Source organism: Danio aesculapii, chromosome 4 (genome assembly GCF_903798145.1).
Source record: "Danio aesculapii chromosome 4, fDanAes4.1, whole genome shotgun sequence".
In the NCBI taxonomy this organism is placed as follows: domain Eukaryota; kingdom Metazoa; phylum Chordata; class Actinopteri; order Cypriniformes; family Danionidae; genus Danio; species Danio aesculapii.
In genome coordinates this window covers 20,504,290-20,523,931 of record NC_079438.1, presented here as the reverse complement: position 1 = coordinate 20,523,931, position 19,642 = coordinate 20,504,290, and the positions used below count along the sequence as shown (strand labels likewise).

At 37.0% G+C, this 19,642-nt stretch overlaps 1 protein-coding gene across 1 annotated transcript in view; it reads left to right on the top strand.

The window, feature by feature from the left end:
- LOC130222076 (gastrula zinc finger protein XlCGF57.1-like) overlaps positions 1 to 19,642 on the top strand; it is a 622,680-nt gene that overhangs the window by 194,755 nt on the left and 408,283 nt on the right. The window lies entirely within an intron of this gene.

Sequence of the window (19,642 nt, the reverse complement as noted above, 5' to 3'; positions counted from 1 at the left end):
GACTTGCATGTCTACAACACATTACTTCCTATTAATATCTGAGTCCAAATCTCATCCTCATAATTATGACCTCTTCTTGTCTATTTCTACAACTATAGGCCTATATAGGGTTCCTTTTTTTTCATTTGAATCGTCGTCTCTTATTATCTGTGCTCCATGTTTCCTGCCATTCTTTAGCAATATCATTAGTAATAATATTTAATTTACCTTTACTTACAGAAGCATTAAAGGGGTAGTTCACATAAAAATTACAATTCTGTCATTTCCTCATCCTCTACTTGTTCCAAACCTGTTTGAGTTTCTTTTGCTGAATGCAAATGAAGAGAATATAGAGGCAAAAAAAAAAAAAAACAGCCACTATATGGTTCAACAGTTCCTACTTTGGCTGCTTTTTTCAACATTTTCTTGCACACAAAAATATTCCTGGAACTCGATTACAATTGAACCACTAAAGCCACATGGACTGTTTTGACAATGTTTTTGGTTCCTTTTCTGGACTTTGAGCATCTCGGGACTCTTGCTGTCTATGACAGACGAGAGGAGCTCTCTGATTTCATCTAAAGTGTCTTCATTTGCGCTCTGAAGATGACCAAAGTTCTCAGGGGATTGAAACAATAGGTAGAGGGACAATCGTTCTCGAGTGCCTAGTGTACACTATAACGCACGGCTCCCATCAGTGCTGATATACAGTCACCTCGCACTGCTTTTATTTATTTCATTTTTATTGCAATAACAACAGGCCATTACAACAAATAGAAACAAAAACTGATAGAAGGCCACGTCGCACTGCTACCTGTGTGATATTACTCATTTATGCATTCATTTTCTTTCCAGCTTAGTCCCTTTATTAATCAGGGGTCACCATAGTGGAATGAACCGCCAACTTATCTAGCACATGCTTTATGCAGTGGATGCCCTTCCAGCAGCAAACCATTACTGGGAAACATGCATACACACTCATTCACTCTACATGTCTATGGACTTGGGGGAAACCAGAGCACCTGGAGGAAACTCACGTAAACATGGGGAGAACATGCAAACTCCACACAGAAATGCCAAATGACCCAGCTGAGGCTCAAACCAGCGACCTTCTTGCTGTGAGGTGACCCACTGCACCACTACGCCTCACATGTATAATTATTTGAGGTATTAAACTGGTCAATACCAGTGAAGAACTATGCTTACTAATGGTTGTTTTTTTTAAACGTGTGAAAAGGCACCATTCAGATGTAATGATTGTAATGATCTGGGGAATCAAGCATGTATTGTTATAGACACCTTTGCTTATTTGTCTTAAGAGATGTAAGGCAGGTCCTGTTCATGTAATATGCTTTAGGCTATCAAGTTGGTATTGGCATGAACAGCTATACCTGTTAACAGGTTTCTTATATGCAAAACGGTAATATTCAGTTAATGGTATGGCTTATCAGGCACCTATTAATAAAGATGACGGCACATGATGATGATCCATTTGTTTTATAGCTGATGCAGGGTCAGTACCAAGGTTTGAGCTACGCTGCAGAATAAAAATCAGTCGTAAATCTGTGTTAAATATACGCACATCCTTTGTGTTATCAAGTGTGTTGCTTCATGTCCCTGATCCTGTTTTCTAGCACCCTCATAGTGTTGGGACACCCAGTGTTGTAGAGCTGACCACTGTTGATCAAAACAAGAGCAGTGAGCTGTATAATGACACCAGTTCAGTTCATCTTTATCTTTACACTGTAGAAACTCTTACTATCATCTACTCAGTTTATTGGGTGAAACAAATTTAAACTTAAAAATGTTGATTACATTTTAAAGTTGAAAAATACTTTAAGAATTATGTAAATGTTAAAGAAATGTTAAGTAAATGTTTCTAAACAAATAAGTAGATTGAAATAAAGTAATTGCAGAAATAAAATCGAATAAGTATTGTGATTATAATATTTGATGCTTATTTTTAGCAACATTTACTCAATTCTTAAATTAAAAAACACTGAAATAAATCCACTCTTTCAATTATTTTTTTATTAAAGTAAACGTTTTTACTCAAGAATGAAGTAAATGTTACTAAAGTAGATTCAGATAATTTGATGAAGTAATTTCATAAATGAAGTTGAGTAATTATTTTAATTATATAATTATAAAATTTAGAATTTTCTTAATTGTTTTGTAACATTTACTAGTGAAATAATGAAAATTTACTTTAAAAATAAAAAAGCAAGTACATTTAAGTCATTAGATGAACTGTTCTCATGAATTAAACTGAATGAATCTAATTTAAATCCATAAGCAATGCATCGGTAACTCTAAATTAAACACTAGAATTTAAAAAAATTCAAATTATGTTAATCTCTGAAATAAAACTGAATAAATGTAGTTAAAAGCATTAATTGATGCGATAGTAACTCTAAAGTAAAAAAGCAAAAGTAATAAAGTAGTGAGGGATGAGCAAATTAATCATACTAAAATGTACTAATGAGATCCTATACATTCATATGTACAAGCCAAATAAAAAAGTTAGGAATTGCTGTGAGATATCGTTGGCAATTGACATTGAACAGTCTTTAAAATGAATTCATCAGGTACATCCTGAATCTTTAATTAATTAAAGCTAACTTAAGAGATAAATAAAAACTGACTGATTGTGAAATGTTATTACCATTTTAAATAACTGTGTTGTAGTCTTAGAAGAGCAAACATGTACTGGATAATAATAAGGTATGGCTGAATCAAGGGAAATGGCAATATGTGTAGCACATAATAAATGGGTTGATGTCGGTAGCGGGAGTGTGATGCTTTCAGTTTCACTTTCATTTTGAACTTAACAGCGTAAAAAGTACTAACAGTTTAGATATTTCCATCAAGGGTAATACACTGTAAGCACCAATTTTGTTGACTGATTTGATAAATGTAACGAATTTTGCGTTAATGAAGTTTTAATTTGTATAACTGCTCATTCATGATGGCTGAATTTATCAGGATAATAGTATCTGATGCTAAAACACACTGCACAAGATTTATGTGAGAGAGTAAAAGAGATTTATTTGTGTTATTAAAAAGAAAGTTCAAAGTAATAGCTTTTATTTGCAATCTTTTATAACATTGTACATGTATTTATAATGTTTAAAATATTGCAAATAAAAACTGTTATTTAGAACTTTCATTTTTATTAAAGACTTTTTTACTACACACTGCAGTTCACAAAACAGATGGAGATTTGAAAATCAATGTAAGAGATAAAAGGCTTTATCAGTCTTTACACACCATACAAGGGCCACAGAACTCTGAACTAATCTTGACAACAAGGCCCACGTCTGGGCCACATAAAATGTATTTCTTGGCTCAAGCTTGGTGGAGTTGTGGCACTACTTTGGTTCAGTTCTGGCTAAAAGGATGTGGGCCAGTTCTGGGCTGGGGAACACTAACTGATCTGGGCCACATCTTAGCTGTTGATTTGGGCCAGATCAGGCAAAATTTGTTGACTGGGATAATATAGCATCGGGAGAAAACCTGAAACTTTAATCAATCTGTTATATCTCTGTGTTTTATTTTTTGTAAAAGTTTTAAAACACAAACCTTTCTCCAGTTAAATCACAGCGCAAAAGCGGCGCAGCCTTACGACGTCACACGCCACGCCAAAATAAAAGTCTTTTTGTTTATTTTTTTTGCCACTTACTGCTGCAGTCATGACTTATTCATACATTGCTCCCTCGTTTTCCACTTTACACATCTGCTCTCTCTCTCTCTCTCTCTCTGTTTCGTGCGCATGTGCGTGTGTGAGGGTGGAGTGCTTTTTGGAGACGCTGAGTGAGTTTTCAAACTTTTCCCCTTTTTCCCTTTGGGTTTCATTGGAGATTTTAGGGGGAGTTGTGGTGCTGATTTTTGTCGGCAATTGCTGACAAAATGGGGTCAAATTCTGACGGCTTTTTTGAGTTATCCGCGCAGCATGCATGCAAGTGCATGCCGGCAGATGAATCAATATCCATTGAGAATGTTTTAGTCAGTAATGGCAAGGAAATAGGGGCTCAAGATATCATGTCCGCATCTAGGATGAATAAAGCAATAGTTGTCTTTCTGAAAGAGATCGAAATGGTCAACCAGTTAGTGGAGCGGGGTTTGACTGTTCAGGATATTTTTGTCCCAGTTTAGCCTCTGTTTAACCTTTCGAGAAAAGTGATTTTGTCGAACGTACCTCCATTTATTTCCAATCAAGTGCTCAAATCTATTCTAGCTTGGTACGGAAAATTAGTAGGACAAATTAAAATGATTCCTCTGGCATTGAAAAGTCCGGAATTAAAGCACGTAATGTCATTTAGGCGTCAGGCGCTGATGATATTAAGTGCTGATTTTGAAACACTGGATGTGTCTGTTAAACTAACGGAGCTTGGTAGAGATTATACAATCTTTATCAGCACGCAAACAATGAATTGTTTTGTCTGCGAGAAACACGGTCATATTAAAACATCATGTCCCGTAATTATAGAAGCCCAAAGTACAAAGAATGTTTCGAAAACGAATAAAGAAAAGAACGCAAATGATCAGGGTAATGGGTTGGCCGAGGCGACAGAGGAAAGCGCATCAGCTGAATCAAAAGCAGAAATGTCCGCGACTCCCGGAATGGGAGAAGAGGTGCGGCAAGAAAATAATGATGCGATGGTGGAGACAAGTGAGGAAATTCCTCAAAACGAACAGAACGAAACGGGTGTTGTTATGATTGAGAAGGAGGATAAATTAGAACAGTCTGAAGAGCAAGATGTGCCTGAAATGAGTGCTGTTTTAGATGAAATGCAGACGTCAAGCATAAATGAGTCTCAAAACGATGTCGAACAGTTGGTGGAGAACACAAACTCACAGATTACTGATAGCCATTTGGATAATTTAGATTTACTCACAGAGGAATTAGATGATTCATGTTCACAGGAAAATTCTTTTGGGAGATTTATCAAACCTCGATATTATACTGTCGAACAAATCAATGACTTTCTGGATATTACAAAAAACCAGAGAAAACCCAAAACTGAAGCGTATTTTCCCAACTTAAAACCTTTTATAGATACTTCTGTAATTGCCATGAAAAAAGCAACACTTGAGGAATTGGATAAGCCTAAATGTTATAGACTTAGAAAGCTTGCGACTGATATTAGAAAAAAGAGAGTTCATAGATAATCATCATGTATTGGAATTTGTGTCTGTTTTTATTTTTAATTTATTTCTCTTTATTCATCCCTATGGTATCCTTTAACATCGGATCTTTTAATATAAATGGCTGTAGGGATGTACGAAAGAGAAATATGTTATTTGAGTTTTTGAAACTTAAAAAGGCAGAAATAATTTTCTTACAGTAGACTTATACAGATATTTATAATCAAAATGAGTCATGGTACTAATTTTAGTGCTGGTTTTGCGTTTTTATTTTCAAAACGTGTTAAAGCTAACCCAGTTTTCTATGAAATAATATCTGGACGATTTCTTAGAGCTGACATAGATATAGGTGAAAATAGTTTTGCTTTTTTTAATGTTTATTCTCCCAACATTGGAATTGAACGTGGTTTTTTTTTCTAAAGCTTTCTAAAGAACTGTTCAAAGTTCCTAATGATAAGATTATTGTCATTGGGGAGATTTTAATTGTACTGTAGATCCTAAAATGGACAGAAACCATCAAGAACCTAATTCTGGTTCAGCAGATATTTTTAAATCCTTAATTAACAAGCACAATATTGTAGACTTGTGGAGAGATTTTTTTCCTCATATTAGACAATACACATGGTTGAAAATTAATTCAAATAATATTTCTGCGGCAAGATTAGATCACTTCTATACTGAGAAATGTAATAAAGGTCGTTTTTTTAATAGTAATATTTCACCTACATCTATGTCAGATCATCACTATATTTCTATGTCTATGTCTGTTTCATCCTTAAAAGTCTATCAGTCACATTGGCACTTTAATAATAGATTACTGCAAGACCACAACTTTGTTCACTCTTTTGGTCTTTTTTGGGAGTCTTGGAGAGAGGAGGGACATAGTTACCCATCTTTAAGTCAATGGTGGGATTTAGGAAAAGTACAGATAAAGGATTTTTGCCAAAAATATGCAGCAAACTATTTTGACAACTTGAATATGAGGATGAACATAATAGAGCAAGAAATTCTTCAGCAAAGTATTTGTTATGAACAACCTGGACTACCATTAACAGACTTTGTTAAAGAGAAGAAGTGCATTTTGAAAGATTTATTGGAGGAACAGGAGAAGGAATTTTTTGTCAGATCAAGATATGTGAAGTGTAATGAGATGGATGCACCGACTGCTTTCTTTTTCGAACTGGAGAGAAAGTCAAAACAACAGAATTTTTTTCACAGACTTAAATTTTCAGATGGAAATGTAACAACAAATCAACAGGAAATTATAATGACTGCTATCTCTTTTTATGAAAAACTCTATCAGTCAGAGTTCTGTGATGAAGCAGCGGTTGAAGAACTGCTTCAAGATCTTCCACAACTGTCCAAAGAAGGGAAGACGGAGTTGGAACGATTTTTGACTTTCTCTGAACTTTAAAGTGCTGTACAAGAGTTGAATAATGGTAGATCTCCTGGTTTGAATGGCATCTCTGCTGAGTTTTTTAAAAGTTTTTGGTATGTGCTTGGACAAGATTTATATGAGGTTTTTTTAGAGTCCTTCAACAAAGGTCTCTTGCCATTAAGCTGTCGAAGAGCAGTGCTGACACTTATTCCCAAGAAAGTGGACCTAGGCGCCCCGTGTCTTTACTGTGTATTGACTTTAAAATACTGTCAAAAGCTATAACTAATAGGCTTAAGGAACATATGGCAGATATTATACATGAAGATCAATCATATTGTATCCCTAAAAGGACAATTTTTGATAACCTGTTTTTGTTAAGAGACACTATTGCAGTTTCTAAAAGACACCAAATTGACATTGGTCTTTTATCCCTAGACCAAGAGAAAGCTTTTGACAGGGTGGACCATTTATATTTATTGAAAACCTTAAAAGCCTTTGGTTTTGGCCCCCAGTTTGTCTCTTTTATCAAGTTGCTTTGTTGTGAAACATCCAGCATGCTTCGGATTAACAGGACCTTAACTAGACCCTTCGCAGTAACAAGAGGAATACGACAAGGATGCCCTCTTTCAGGCCTCTTATATTCAATCTCAATAGAACCTTTATTGTCATATCTAAGGAGAAAATTATATGGACTTAGTATACCTGATTTTCCAGAGATGTCACATATAAAACTTACGTCTTATGCTGATGACATTACTGTTTTCATAAGGAATTCTGAATATATGAATGGGTTGATTTTAAGTTTGGACATTTTTCAAAAAGCCACATCTGCTAGAATAAATTGGGATAAGTGTACATCACTCCTGCTTGGTGAGTGGAGAAATATAGACCCTCCTCAAATCCCACAACGATGTGAAGATGGATTTAAGGTTCTTGGAATACATTTAGGATCTGATGGATATATGAAAAAAATTGGGAGGGTCTGGTTGATAAAGTCATGGGAAGACTACAGAGGTGGAGATGGATTCTTCCAAAATTGTCTTTTAGGGGAAGATGTCTCATATTGAATAACTTGGCAGCCTCAATGTTGTGGCACAGGTTTACAGTTCTAGAACCTCCTGAAGAATTATTGTTTGAGATACAAAAAAGTTTTATTAATTTCTTTTGGGATGGATTTCATTGGCTTCCTCCTAGAGTTTTGTATCTCCCAGTGATAGAAGGGGGACAAGGTCTTATACATCTACAAGCAAGAATTAAGACAATGAGGTTTCAAACTTTGCAAAGGTTTTTATACTGTTCCGACAAGATACCTTGGATTACTTTAGGGTTGTCTGTCTTACAGGATATTGGAGGTATTGGATTGTCTAAGCAATTGTTTTTGATAGAAAAAAATCTCAATTTGAAAGCAAAACAAAAAACATCAGAATTTTATGTATCTGTACGTAAAGCCTGGCAATTGTTAAAAAAGGTTAGAGATGAGAATCAACATTATAGTCTTTTAGAGCCATTATTTTGTAATCCCTTCTTTAAAAAAAATTATTCAGTTTTAGATTCAGTTATGGATAGGTTTATAAAATCAAAAATAGTTGTTGTAAACGATCTAATTGATTTCACAAAGAGTCAGTGGTATGCAGCTAAGGCAATCGCTGACAAAGCTGGTTTTAGGTCAGAGAGGTGTGTTAAAAGGTTAGTTGAAGATATTAGAAAATCTTTTCCTCAATCTTTTTTAACTCATGTAAACAATCTTATTGAGAATGGTGAGGGTTCTATGACATTTCCATATCTTGAAATTAATGTAAAGTTTGAATTGGATAGTGATCAAAATAACAATTTATTGCGAGGATTTAATGATATTTTGTTTCATAGAGTGGATAAAAAGACATTATACTACATGAGCGTGAAATCCCATTTTTATAATCAATTGAAAGAACGTAATGATACTAAATGGAGAGATTGTTTACAAGTGTCTTCAAAAATAACTCCATCCTGGAGATCTTTATATAAACCTCCTATTCCTAAAAGATCAGGAGATCTCCAATGGAGAATACTCCATTGTGCTGTGGCAACAAATAGTTTTGTATCAAAATTTAATGAAATGGTATCATCCATGTGTCCATTTTGTAATATGTCTGATACTGTTTTCCATCTCTTTTGTGATTGTTTTCGCATAACTCCCTTATTTGAGTTATTAGAACAATTATTCGCCAAATTAGGATTTATGTTTACAAAAAACACATTTATTATGGGAGTAAAGTACAAAAAAGAATGGAAAGCACAATGTACACTTAGCAATTTTCTGGTAGGACAAGCAAAATTGGCTATTTTAAAATCTCATGAATGTCAAAATGATGGAGAAAACAATGATTTACTGGGAATGTTTAAATCTTTAGTAGAATACCGAGTTACTGTAGAATATGCATATTATAAACTAACAAACAATGTTTTTCTTTGATATGAGGTGGTGTGTAAAAAATGCTCTTGTGGAGAGGGAGTCTGGAGAATTATGTTTTAACTGGGAATGTCTATGAAGTGGCAATTTTATGAATTGTTAAATTATATGTTTTGATTAAAAAGTGTTTTAAAAGTCAAAAAAGTCTCTCTCTCTCTCTCTCACACACACACACTCTCTCTCTCTCTCTCTCTCACACACACACACAAACACACTCTCTCTCTCTCTCTCTCACACACACACACACGCACACACAAACAAACACACTCTCTCTCTCACACACACACACACACACACACACACTCTCTCTCTCTCTCACACACACACACGCACACACACACACACACACAAACACACTCTCTCTCTCTCTCTCTCTCTCTCTCTCTCACTCACACAAACACACACACGCACACTCTCTCAGATTCAGATTCAAAGAGCTTTATTGGCATGACTGTAAAACAAATCACAATGTTGCCAAAGCAATAACAAAACACAGAACATACATCTAGATAAAAGAAAAATAAGTAATAATAAACAAACACATGTATATATATCGCTATATTATAAATATCTATTATCACAATAAACAAGTTAATTAAAAAAGATTAATAAAACTATATAATAATAGATGATAAGGACAGAGAGCTTTAATAAGGGATAAGGGGGTTCAGCCTTTTTCTCTTATATGGTGGCATGAGGACACGTACTGTGCTGCTAGGTGGAGACACTTTTCATTTTCTCCCAGAATATAATGGAGTTTCTCCATATTTGTGGCTGGAATTGTGGTAGAATTAGAGATATGTGTGTGAAGTAAGCATCTCTTATGCTCTCATATTTGCTGCAGTGAGTGAGGAAATGCAGCTCATCCTCCACAACTCCAGCAGAGCAATGTGGACACAGTCTGAGCTCTGGGCTCCTCCAGCTGCGCTTATGTCGGCCCGTCTCCACACTCAGACTGAGTCCACTCAGATGGTACCGGCTCATCAGCTTTCTCTGACCGGGGCTCTTAATGTTGTTCAGGTACGGGGCCAGTTCATAACCAGGTTTAATCTGGTGGAAGCATGCTAACTTTTTATTTGTTGAACTTTAGTTTGCCAATTGAGTTTATATTCCTCCTGGGTAATCCTTTCTATTTCTTTAGTCTTCATATGTTGGGACTGGGTTTGTGAATTTAGTTGGTGTTTTTCCACTATATAGTGCATGGGGTCGCTGGCCGGATGTGCATTTCTATATTTGAGAGCTTGCTGATGGTAGCTCTCTGGGCTGGAGTGAGACAGATGGAGCCACAACTTCCCTGCTCTCTTCTGGATTTCTGAGAGCAGAGGGAACCTGCCTAGTTCTGCTCTGCAACCAAGGCTAGGTGTACTTCTGTGAACTCCAAGGATGTTTTTGCAAAATTCCAGATGAAAGATTTCAACTGGACTTTTTTCCCAAGATTCATAGTTTAATTTAAACGCGGGTCCCCAGAGTTCACAGCCATACAGCAGGACTGGCTTTACAATGGTGTCAAATATTTTCAGCCACAGTTTAATGGGCGGTTAAATTTAAAAAGGTTTTTTTTTAATACAATAAAAAGCCCTGCGTGCCTTAGCGGTCAAGTCTTTTAGGGCTTGACCGAAGTGTCCAGAAGCTGTGATTGTCAGACCCAAATAACTATAAAAGGTGACGTGCTCAAGAATTGTTCCTCTGATTTTAAAAGTGTGCCTTTTTTTGTCAGTCAGACAAGGTTTTTTACAAAAGATCATGATCTTGGACTTCTGCATGTTAATGGGTAATGCCCAGTCTGTGCTGAACTCCTCCAGGATGGAGAGCTGTAGTGAAGACCATCTTCATGAGGAGACAGCAGCAGCAGATCGTCCGCATACAGGAGACATCTAATCTCTCTGTCCTCCAGGCTCAGGCCAGGACTACAAGACTTCTCAAGTGCTGATGCCAATTCATTGATATAAATGTTAAATAGAGTCAGGCTGAGACTGCAGTATTGACGGACTCCTTTACTCTGAGTGAAATAATCAGTCCGCTTATTGTTTATTTTTACACAACACTTGTTGCCATTATAAATGTCCTTTATTATGTCATAAGTTTTTCCACCAACTCCACTTTGTAAGAGTTTTAGGAAAAGCCCATTGTGCCACACCGAATCAAAGGCTTTTTTAAAATCAATGAAACAGCCGAATATTTTCCCTTGTTTCGTCTGGTGGACATGTTTTTGTATGAGTGTTTGAAGTGTGTAAATGTGATCTGATGTTCTCTTTTAGGCATAAATCCAATCTGACTATTATTTAAAATCTTGTTTTCCTGGATGAACCCAATCAGTCTATCATTAATGATTGAGCAGAATAATTTCCCCAGGTTACTACTCACTGTGATGCCCCTATAGTTATTTGGGTCGTACTTCTCACCATTTTTAAATATTGGCGTGATCAAATTCTCCTTCCAAATTTCTGGAAAATGTCCCGAATCTAACACGAGGTTGAATAATTTCAAGACAGCGTTTTTTAATTGAGGACTGCTGTGTTTCAGCATCTCATTAGAGATTCCATCTGAGGCACAGGACTTTTTATTTTTTTGAGTTTTTAATTTTTCTGTTAACTCATTTAATTGTATTGGGATATCTAAATAGTTTTGCTGATCTTTAATAGTATTTTCTAATATATGTAATTGGGAGGTCAGATGTTTTTGTTTTTGGGTCAATTCTTTTTGTGAATATAGTTTTTCAAAATGTTTGCTCCAGATTTTTGGGTCTTGAATGGGAGTTTGTTTGGATTCTTTGGATTGATTTAGATTTTTCCATAATTCCCAAAACAAATTTTGATCAATAGCCTCCTCAATTTGATCCAATTTTAACTTCATGTGATTAGCTTTCTTTTCTTTTAATAGTGATTTATAAATTTGGAGGGTTTGTTGGTATTTTCCTCGTGTGTGTTGGTTTGTAGGATCTCTGTGTTTTTTATTTGACAATTGTCTCAATTATTTTCTTGTATTTTGACATTCTTTGTCAAACCAGCCAGCTGTAGTTTTTCCTTTTTTAGATTTGTAATTCAGATTTTTCCTCAGAGTTTTTTGGGCAACTGTTGAAAAAATATTGGTCAGCTGTTCGGTTGCTAAACTTATAGTTTGTTCCTCTTTACCAAATGGAGTCAGTATGAATACATTGATCATGTTCTCCACTTGAGAGTTGTGGAGCTCTGCTTCATACTGGGCAGCACTGTCTTTACTCCAGATTAATTTAGGTGGCAGGGGATGCAGTTTTATTTTTTGTTCTGAGAATAGACAGGCCTTCTCTGATCTTTTCAGGCTGAGAACAATGTGGCTGTGGTCTGAAAATGGCAGTTGTGGCATCACTGTAAAATAATTAATTATACTGTGGTCAATGTCTGTAATGGCATAGTCTACTGTGCTGACCCCTGGGTGTGAACTATATGTGGGTCGACCCAGAGAGTCACCCTTTATTCTGCCATTCACTATATACACACCTAGGCTATTGCAGAGCTGCAGGACTTGTTTTCCATGTTTGTTTATGATGTTGTCATAGTTTCGCCGCATTTTATCAAAACGTGTTTGGTCATATGTGTGTGAGCCAATAGTATATTTGTCACCATCTGAACTAATGCAGTCTGCCTCCTTCCCTGTTCTGGCGTTCAGATCTCCCATTAATAAAACTGAGCCTAGAGACTGAAAATGACTGATCTCTGACTGCAGGATTGAGAAGATCTCTTCATTATAATAAGGGGACTCGTAAGGGGGATGTAGGTCGTGCACAGATACATGTCCTCACATGAACATAAAAGCTCTTTTTTAATTTTTATCCAAATATGTGTTGTTCCTTTTTTTACAGGCTGAATATACTGCCACAGGTGATCTTTAAACCAAACTATAATTCCTCCTGAATCTCTTCCATTTTTAACATTAGGCTGTTTGATTAAAGGGACACATAGCTCTCTGTAGTTTGGGGGAGTGTGGAAATAAGAGTCTAAACGACTCAATGTCTCAAGTAATATAATTATATCTGTACTGTATACAATATTTACAAATTCAGGGTAAGTAGTTTTCTCCCCAAAGGCTGTAGACAACATTCCTTGAATATTATTACTTGTTATTTTAAAAGAAGCCATTGAGTAATAGCGCAATTACCAAAATAATGCACGAGTTTATGACCTGAAAAATCAAATCAAATACTAGTGAATACATAGCAATAATAATAATAATAATAATAAATTATCAATACAATTCTATAGGTCATTTCATGACTATATAAAAATACAACGACTAGATCATTTGACACACTATATGTTCACTGTAAATTTAAGCTAATAAATGGTTGCAAATCATTTTCAGCATTTGTTTAATGTGTGAGGTCACCGGGGTCAGAGCTACTACCTCTGTGTGCCACTACAGTGGAGTAGCTGTCCGCCTGGTTGCCGGGGAGATGCTCAATCCTCTCTTCACGGCTCCAGGGTGTTTTTTGAGCACTGTTAAGGGTTGATGCCTTGATAGTTTTTGCGAACAGTCTCATGCTCTCTTGGTGGATGTGTATATGATCATATAGGCGCTCATGTGTGATGTGGGAATGGTTGGCTATATGGACGTTGGGCATTTTAGAACAGATTTTGGTTATCTCCTCGTTGATGGACCTCTGTGGGATGTCTCTGCGGGGCAGAAGGGTTGCGATGATGACTTTGGCTCTGGGGAAGATCCTGTTAGCTGTCCTCACTGCATTGTTCAAGGCTTTGGTGACGTCCACCCTCTGTGTGCTGAGGTCATTGGTCCCAGTGTGCAAGATGATGTGTGTTGGAGCCCCCAGAGCTCCCTCTTGCAGCAGTCTCACAGCAGCCTGAGCTGTGGGACACCAGATCTTCTGCACTGATCTGCCTGCAAACACCCGTCTGTGGTCGAGGTGGTGGCCATTAGAGTCACAAAGGATGACGATGTGCTCTTTATTCTTCTGTTCTCTGCTGTTGTTCATGGATGGTGTTGTAGCTGGTGGATGGTGCTGAGTGCTGCTCTTCTTCCTCCTGAAGCTCTTAGATGTTCGGGGAGACTGATGGGCTACAGGGCTGATGGAACTCTGACAGTGGATTTTTACACTCTGTTGTTGAGTAGTATGTGTGGAGGATTTAGCTATGGAAGTATTGTGTGTTTGTGTACTGCTGACATGCTTCTGCTGAGTTGTGGAGCTGCTGTGTGTTTGTGTGCTGACACAGCGCTGCTGATGTGTTATGTGCAGCTGGGCTCTGGTCTGCTCCACCAGTCTCTCCAGTGTGTGTCCGTGTTGTTCTCTTCTACCCAGTTCCTCTCTCACTCTCTTCAGCTCCTGCCGCAGCTCCTGGTTGGCCTCCTCCAGCTGCCTGACGGCTGAGCAGAGCTGATGTAGCTGCTGTATGCTGTGGTGGTTGGTCAGGTTCAGTAGCTGATGGAGGCTGTTGCTGGTTTGTTCCTTAAACAAGAAAAACTCCTGCTCCAGATCAGCGACGTTGTCTCTTAGGGCCTTTATCTTTGGAGAAGCAGGAGAGCTGGTGTGTCTGTGTATTGCAGGAGTCCTGGAGATTATAGGCTCTGTAATGGTGACCGAGGAAGTGCTGGATTCATCTTCAGGCTGTCTCTTTACTTCAGGATCTTTTTTAATTTTGTGAACCTCCATTTTAAAGTTTCTGAAATTCTTCTGGAATTCATTAAGGCTGGATTCTAGTCCTTGGATCATGACTGTCCCGTTGTGGTAGATGTTAATAGTCATTTTTGTGTTGTTGCCTCCTTCCAGGGTTAGTTGTCTGCCTTTGCTGATGCCTCCTTTTCTCATACATGCCATGGCAGAGCAGAGGACGGTGTGCCAGGCTGATGGGTGTTCAGTAAAGAGCAGGTTACACTGGACTCTGTTGTCTTCTGGTCCACTGTAGTCAGACAATAATATTTCTGGATTCTCTCTCAGGATCATTTCTTTCATCCTTTTCTTTTCTTTAACCGATTTAGTTTCTCTTGGATAGATTATCTCCAGCTCCTCTTCATTTTTGAAAAATGCCTCAGCTCTAGGTAGACCCAGAGTGTTCTTAACTGAAATAACTGCCGCTGGTGTTAGCTTTATCAGTTAGATTGATGTTTAATTGAATGCAGTTTTCAGTTGGTATTAATTTCTTTTTAGAGGTCTTACCTTAATATTCTTCTGTCTCTATTGTTCACAGATGAGTATCCAATAAGTTTAGTCAAGATTTGGGTCATAAAAAAACATACATTTCTGGTAAAAAATTATGTTGGCTCCGGAGCTGACTTTTTTGCAGCCAACTGCCATTCTCTCTCTCACACACAATCATCACCTCGTCCCTTCCTCCTGATGCTCTTATATGACACTGATATATCCACATCATCTCCACTCCAGTCAATCTCCCAGTAACAGCGTCCACACACACACACTCTCTCTCTCTCTCTCTCTATCTATCTCTCTCAGGATTGTGGGTAGTGGGAGGAGTTTCAGGGGTTTGGAACACGCTTTTGAGAGTTTGTTTCACTAACTTATTAATTACCATATATTTTTTTGTTTTTCGTATTTTGTTGTTTCTAAGAGTTAATAGCATAGTCTTAAATTATAAGTGCTGTTTGTTTGCCGACCAAGGTCGGTAAACTCCGACAATAGGGTCAAGCGAGGATTTCTCACTTTTGACGCTCAAACATGGATTTAAATGCATTTCTGATGATTCCATATCTGTGGAGGATGTGTTGGTTGCAGTCAGCGAAAAGGTTGGTGGACAGAACCCCTACTGAAAAATCCGGCTTAAACCAGCATAGGCTGGTTGGCTGGTTTTAGCTGGTTGACCAGCCTGGTTTTAGAGGGGTTTTGGCCATTTCCAGGCTGGTTACCAGCCTTTTCCAGCCTGGTCTTAGCTGGTCAGGCTGGTCAACCAGCTAAAACCAGCCAACCAGCCTAGGCTGGTTTAAGCTGGATTTTTCAGCAGGGACATTAAATCAGCTTCTAGAATGAATAAAGCAGTTGTTGTTTTTCTCACTGAAGTCAGAATAGTTGATGATCTCATTGAAAGTGGAATCACAATCAATGATACTTTTGTGCCGGTAATGCCGCTGTCAAGCCCAGCAAAAAAAAATTGTACTATCAAACGTACCTCCGTTCATTAAGAATGAAGCCATTCAAAGAGTGCTCGAAAGATACGGAAAGCTAACAGCCCCGATCAAAATTATCCCGTTAGGCTTGAAAAACCCAAATATCAAGCACGTTATGTCTTTTTGAAGGTATACGTACATAATATTGAACGCGCAACAGATCCGCTTAATCTGGCCGTAAAAATCAAACGAGGGTAAAGATTACACAATTTTCATTACGTCAGATCACATGCGGTGTTTTCTGTGCGGAAAACAGGGTCATGTCAGGCAAACATGCCCTAATAAACAGAATGACAGACCATCTCAATCACAAATAACTGACCAAATCGTAAACCGAGTAAACGAGCACTCTGATGAAGTTCAAACACCACCTGCAGATCAAACTAATACAAACAGTAATGTCGAAAGCACTGATATGTCTGATCGACAAACTGGCGGTGAAGAAGGAACTATACAAATAAATAGAGATGACACATTATTAGAAAGAAAACAAGTGAGGAAAGAGAATGATGAGGATGATGATGATGAGGTAGTGGAAGAAAACATTATTCACATGTCTGCTATGAGCTCAGAATGTGCTTATTCTGACAATGACTCCGAAAATGATCTGGAGAGTCTAGGGAGTTTGTCAGATGAAGAGAACACTGACAAAACAGGAATATCCTCTTCAAAACTGTATACAGTGAAGCAAATTTCTTGACAGTACCAAGGGAGCTCGTAAACCACAGATCGAAGCTTTTTTTCCAGATTTGAAGCGTTTTTTTGCGTCTTGCAATATGGCAAAGTAAAAAGCAACTTTTGAAGAATTGAGTAGACAGAAACGATATCGCCTTCAGAAAATTATGACTAAAGTGAAAAGTTTGACAAAAATAAGTAAATATGATTAAACAGCACAAAAGAAACTAAAAGTATATAGCTAAGGTTTCTTTTGTAGAATACACTATGACATCCTTAAATTTTGGAACTTTAAATATTAATGGATGTCGTAGTGTGGAAAAAAAGTATTTCTTTAATTGATTTTATAAGCTTAAAAAAACTGAATGTCATTTTCCTGCAAGAAACACACACAGATATGGAAAATCAGACACAATGGCAACGAGAGTGGAGTGGTAAAGTTTTCCTTAGTCATAGAACAAATGTCAGTGCCGGAGTAGCCATTCTTATTTCTGCAGATTTGCAATTTCAAGATCATAAAATAACAGAAATTATACCTGGTAGATTGCAAATGTTAGATATCAAGATATATGATTTAAGCTTTTCACTAATTAATGTTTATGCTCCAAATGATGGCTCAGGAAGAGTGACTGTTTTAAAAAAATTGCAAGATGTTATTATAGATATTCCAAATAATAGAATTTTAATTGTAGATTTTAATTGCACTCTTGATTATACTATGGATAGAAACCATGTTGAGCCTCATTTATTATCAGCTAAGACTCTCAAAACCGTAGTCCAGTATCATAAATTAGTCGATCTTTGGAGAGAAACTTTTCCAAATGATAAACAATATACATGGTTAAAAATAAATAATAATGTTATTTCTGGTGCATGACTTGATAGAATATATGTCCAAATGGGAAATAGAAAGATTTTTTAATAGTCGCATTTTACCAACATGTTTTTCTGATCACTATTTTGTAGCAGTAACTATGTCTATAACACAAAGCACAGTCCAGAACAGTTATTGGCGATTTAATAATAGCCTGTTGCAAGACACTTCTTTTAAGCAATTTTTAAATATCTTCTGGAAAGAGTGGAGAGAGAGACAACCACAGTATAAAACTTTGAGCCAGTGGTGGGACATTGACAAAGCACAGATTCAGATTTTCTGCCAACAATACACAAGAAATCGAAAAGCTGATATAAAAGTAAAAGTTAATTTCTTAGTTGATCAGTTGAGCAGCTCCTTTGGTCCAGATAAAGATGGAGAGACTGTGAAGATACTTAAAAAATACAATTTAGTCTTAAAAAACTTGCATGAAGAAAGGAGTCATAATGCAAATGTACGAGGAAAAATTTTACATCTAAATAGTATGGACTCATCAACAACTTTCTTTTTTCCCTGGAAAAGAAAATCTCAGAAAGAAAAGATATAAAGCATCTTAAATTAACAAATGAAAAGAAAATACATGAAAAAAGGAAATAAATCTCCAAGTTCTACGGTTTATGAAGATTCGTACACTGCACAACCTTGTAACCCTGAAGCAGTTGATCAGCTATTAGAAGGACTTCCACAACTTGGAGAAGATGATAAAGCTGAACTGGAAAAAACTCTGTCCCTCCAAGAGTTAGACAAAGCTGTTCAACAACAATCTCCAGGAAAAGCACCAGGATTAGATGGACTGACATCCGAGTTTTATAAAGCCTTCTGGCCAATTATCAGACAAGATTTGTATGCTGTGTTACTTGAGTGTTTTAAATTGGGAACTTTGCCTCTCAGCTGTAGAAGAGCTGTGGTGACTCTTTTACCTAAGAAAGGAGATCTTGGACTATTAAAAAACTGGCGACCAATCTTACTGTTAGGAACGGATTATAAAATATTCTCTAAAGTGTTGACCAATCATCTTAAGGACTCTTTAACATCAATTATTCACAAAGATCAATCGTATTGCCTTCCAAAACGATCAATTTTTGACAATCTCTTTCTTGTGCGAGATATGTTATATTTAACTGACTTGCACAAACTGGATCTTGGCCTAGTGTGTCTGGACCAAGAAAAGGCCTTTGACAAAGTGGACCGCAAATACTTATTTACAGCACTCGAGAGGTTTGGCTTCAGAAAACAGATTATCTCATGGATAAGTCTTTTGTATAAAGATGTCTACAGCATGTTGAAAATCAACAGAATTTTGACAAGACCCTTTCCAGTACAGAGAGGAGTAAGACAAGGCAGTAGTTTATCTGGTCTCTTGTATGCAATCTCTATTGAACCATTATTGAAGATGTTGAGAGAGAAGTTACAAGGTGTAATTTTTTCATCTTCGAACTCTCTGTCTATACCAACAGTAAAACTGACAGCCTATGCTGACGACATTACAGTGATTATCAGATCAGAAGAGGATGTCGCAAATCTACTGTCTTGTCTCAACTTATTTCAAAATGCATCTTCTGCACAGGTTAATTGGGGAAAGACTAATACTCTGTTACTTGGCTCTTGGTTAGACCGGATTCCACCAAAGCTTCCACATCAGTGTCTCTGGAATAAAGAAGGTGTCAAAATACTTGGACTGTTCTTTGGTACTGAACAATTTATGGAAAAGAATTGGGAAGGACTTATTGAGAAAATCACTGGAAAGTTACATAGATGTAAATGGAATCAAGCACAACTCTCTTACAGGGGCAGAGTTTTAGTAGTGAACAATCTTGCTGCTTCAATGTTATGGCATCGATTGACAGTGCTGGACCCTCCTAAAGATTTTTTGTTAAAAACTTCAAAAAGCTTTTGTGGACTTCTTTTGGTATGGACATCATTGGCTGCCATCCGGAGTACTTTCTCTTCCTGTTAATGAAGGTGGTCAAGGTTTAATTCATTTAGTCTCCAAAGTTAATGCAATGAGACTACAGACTGCCCAAAAACTGCA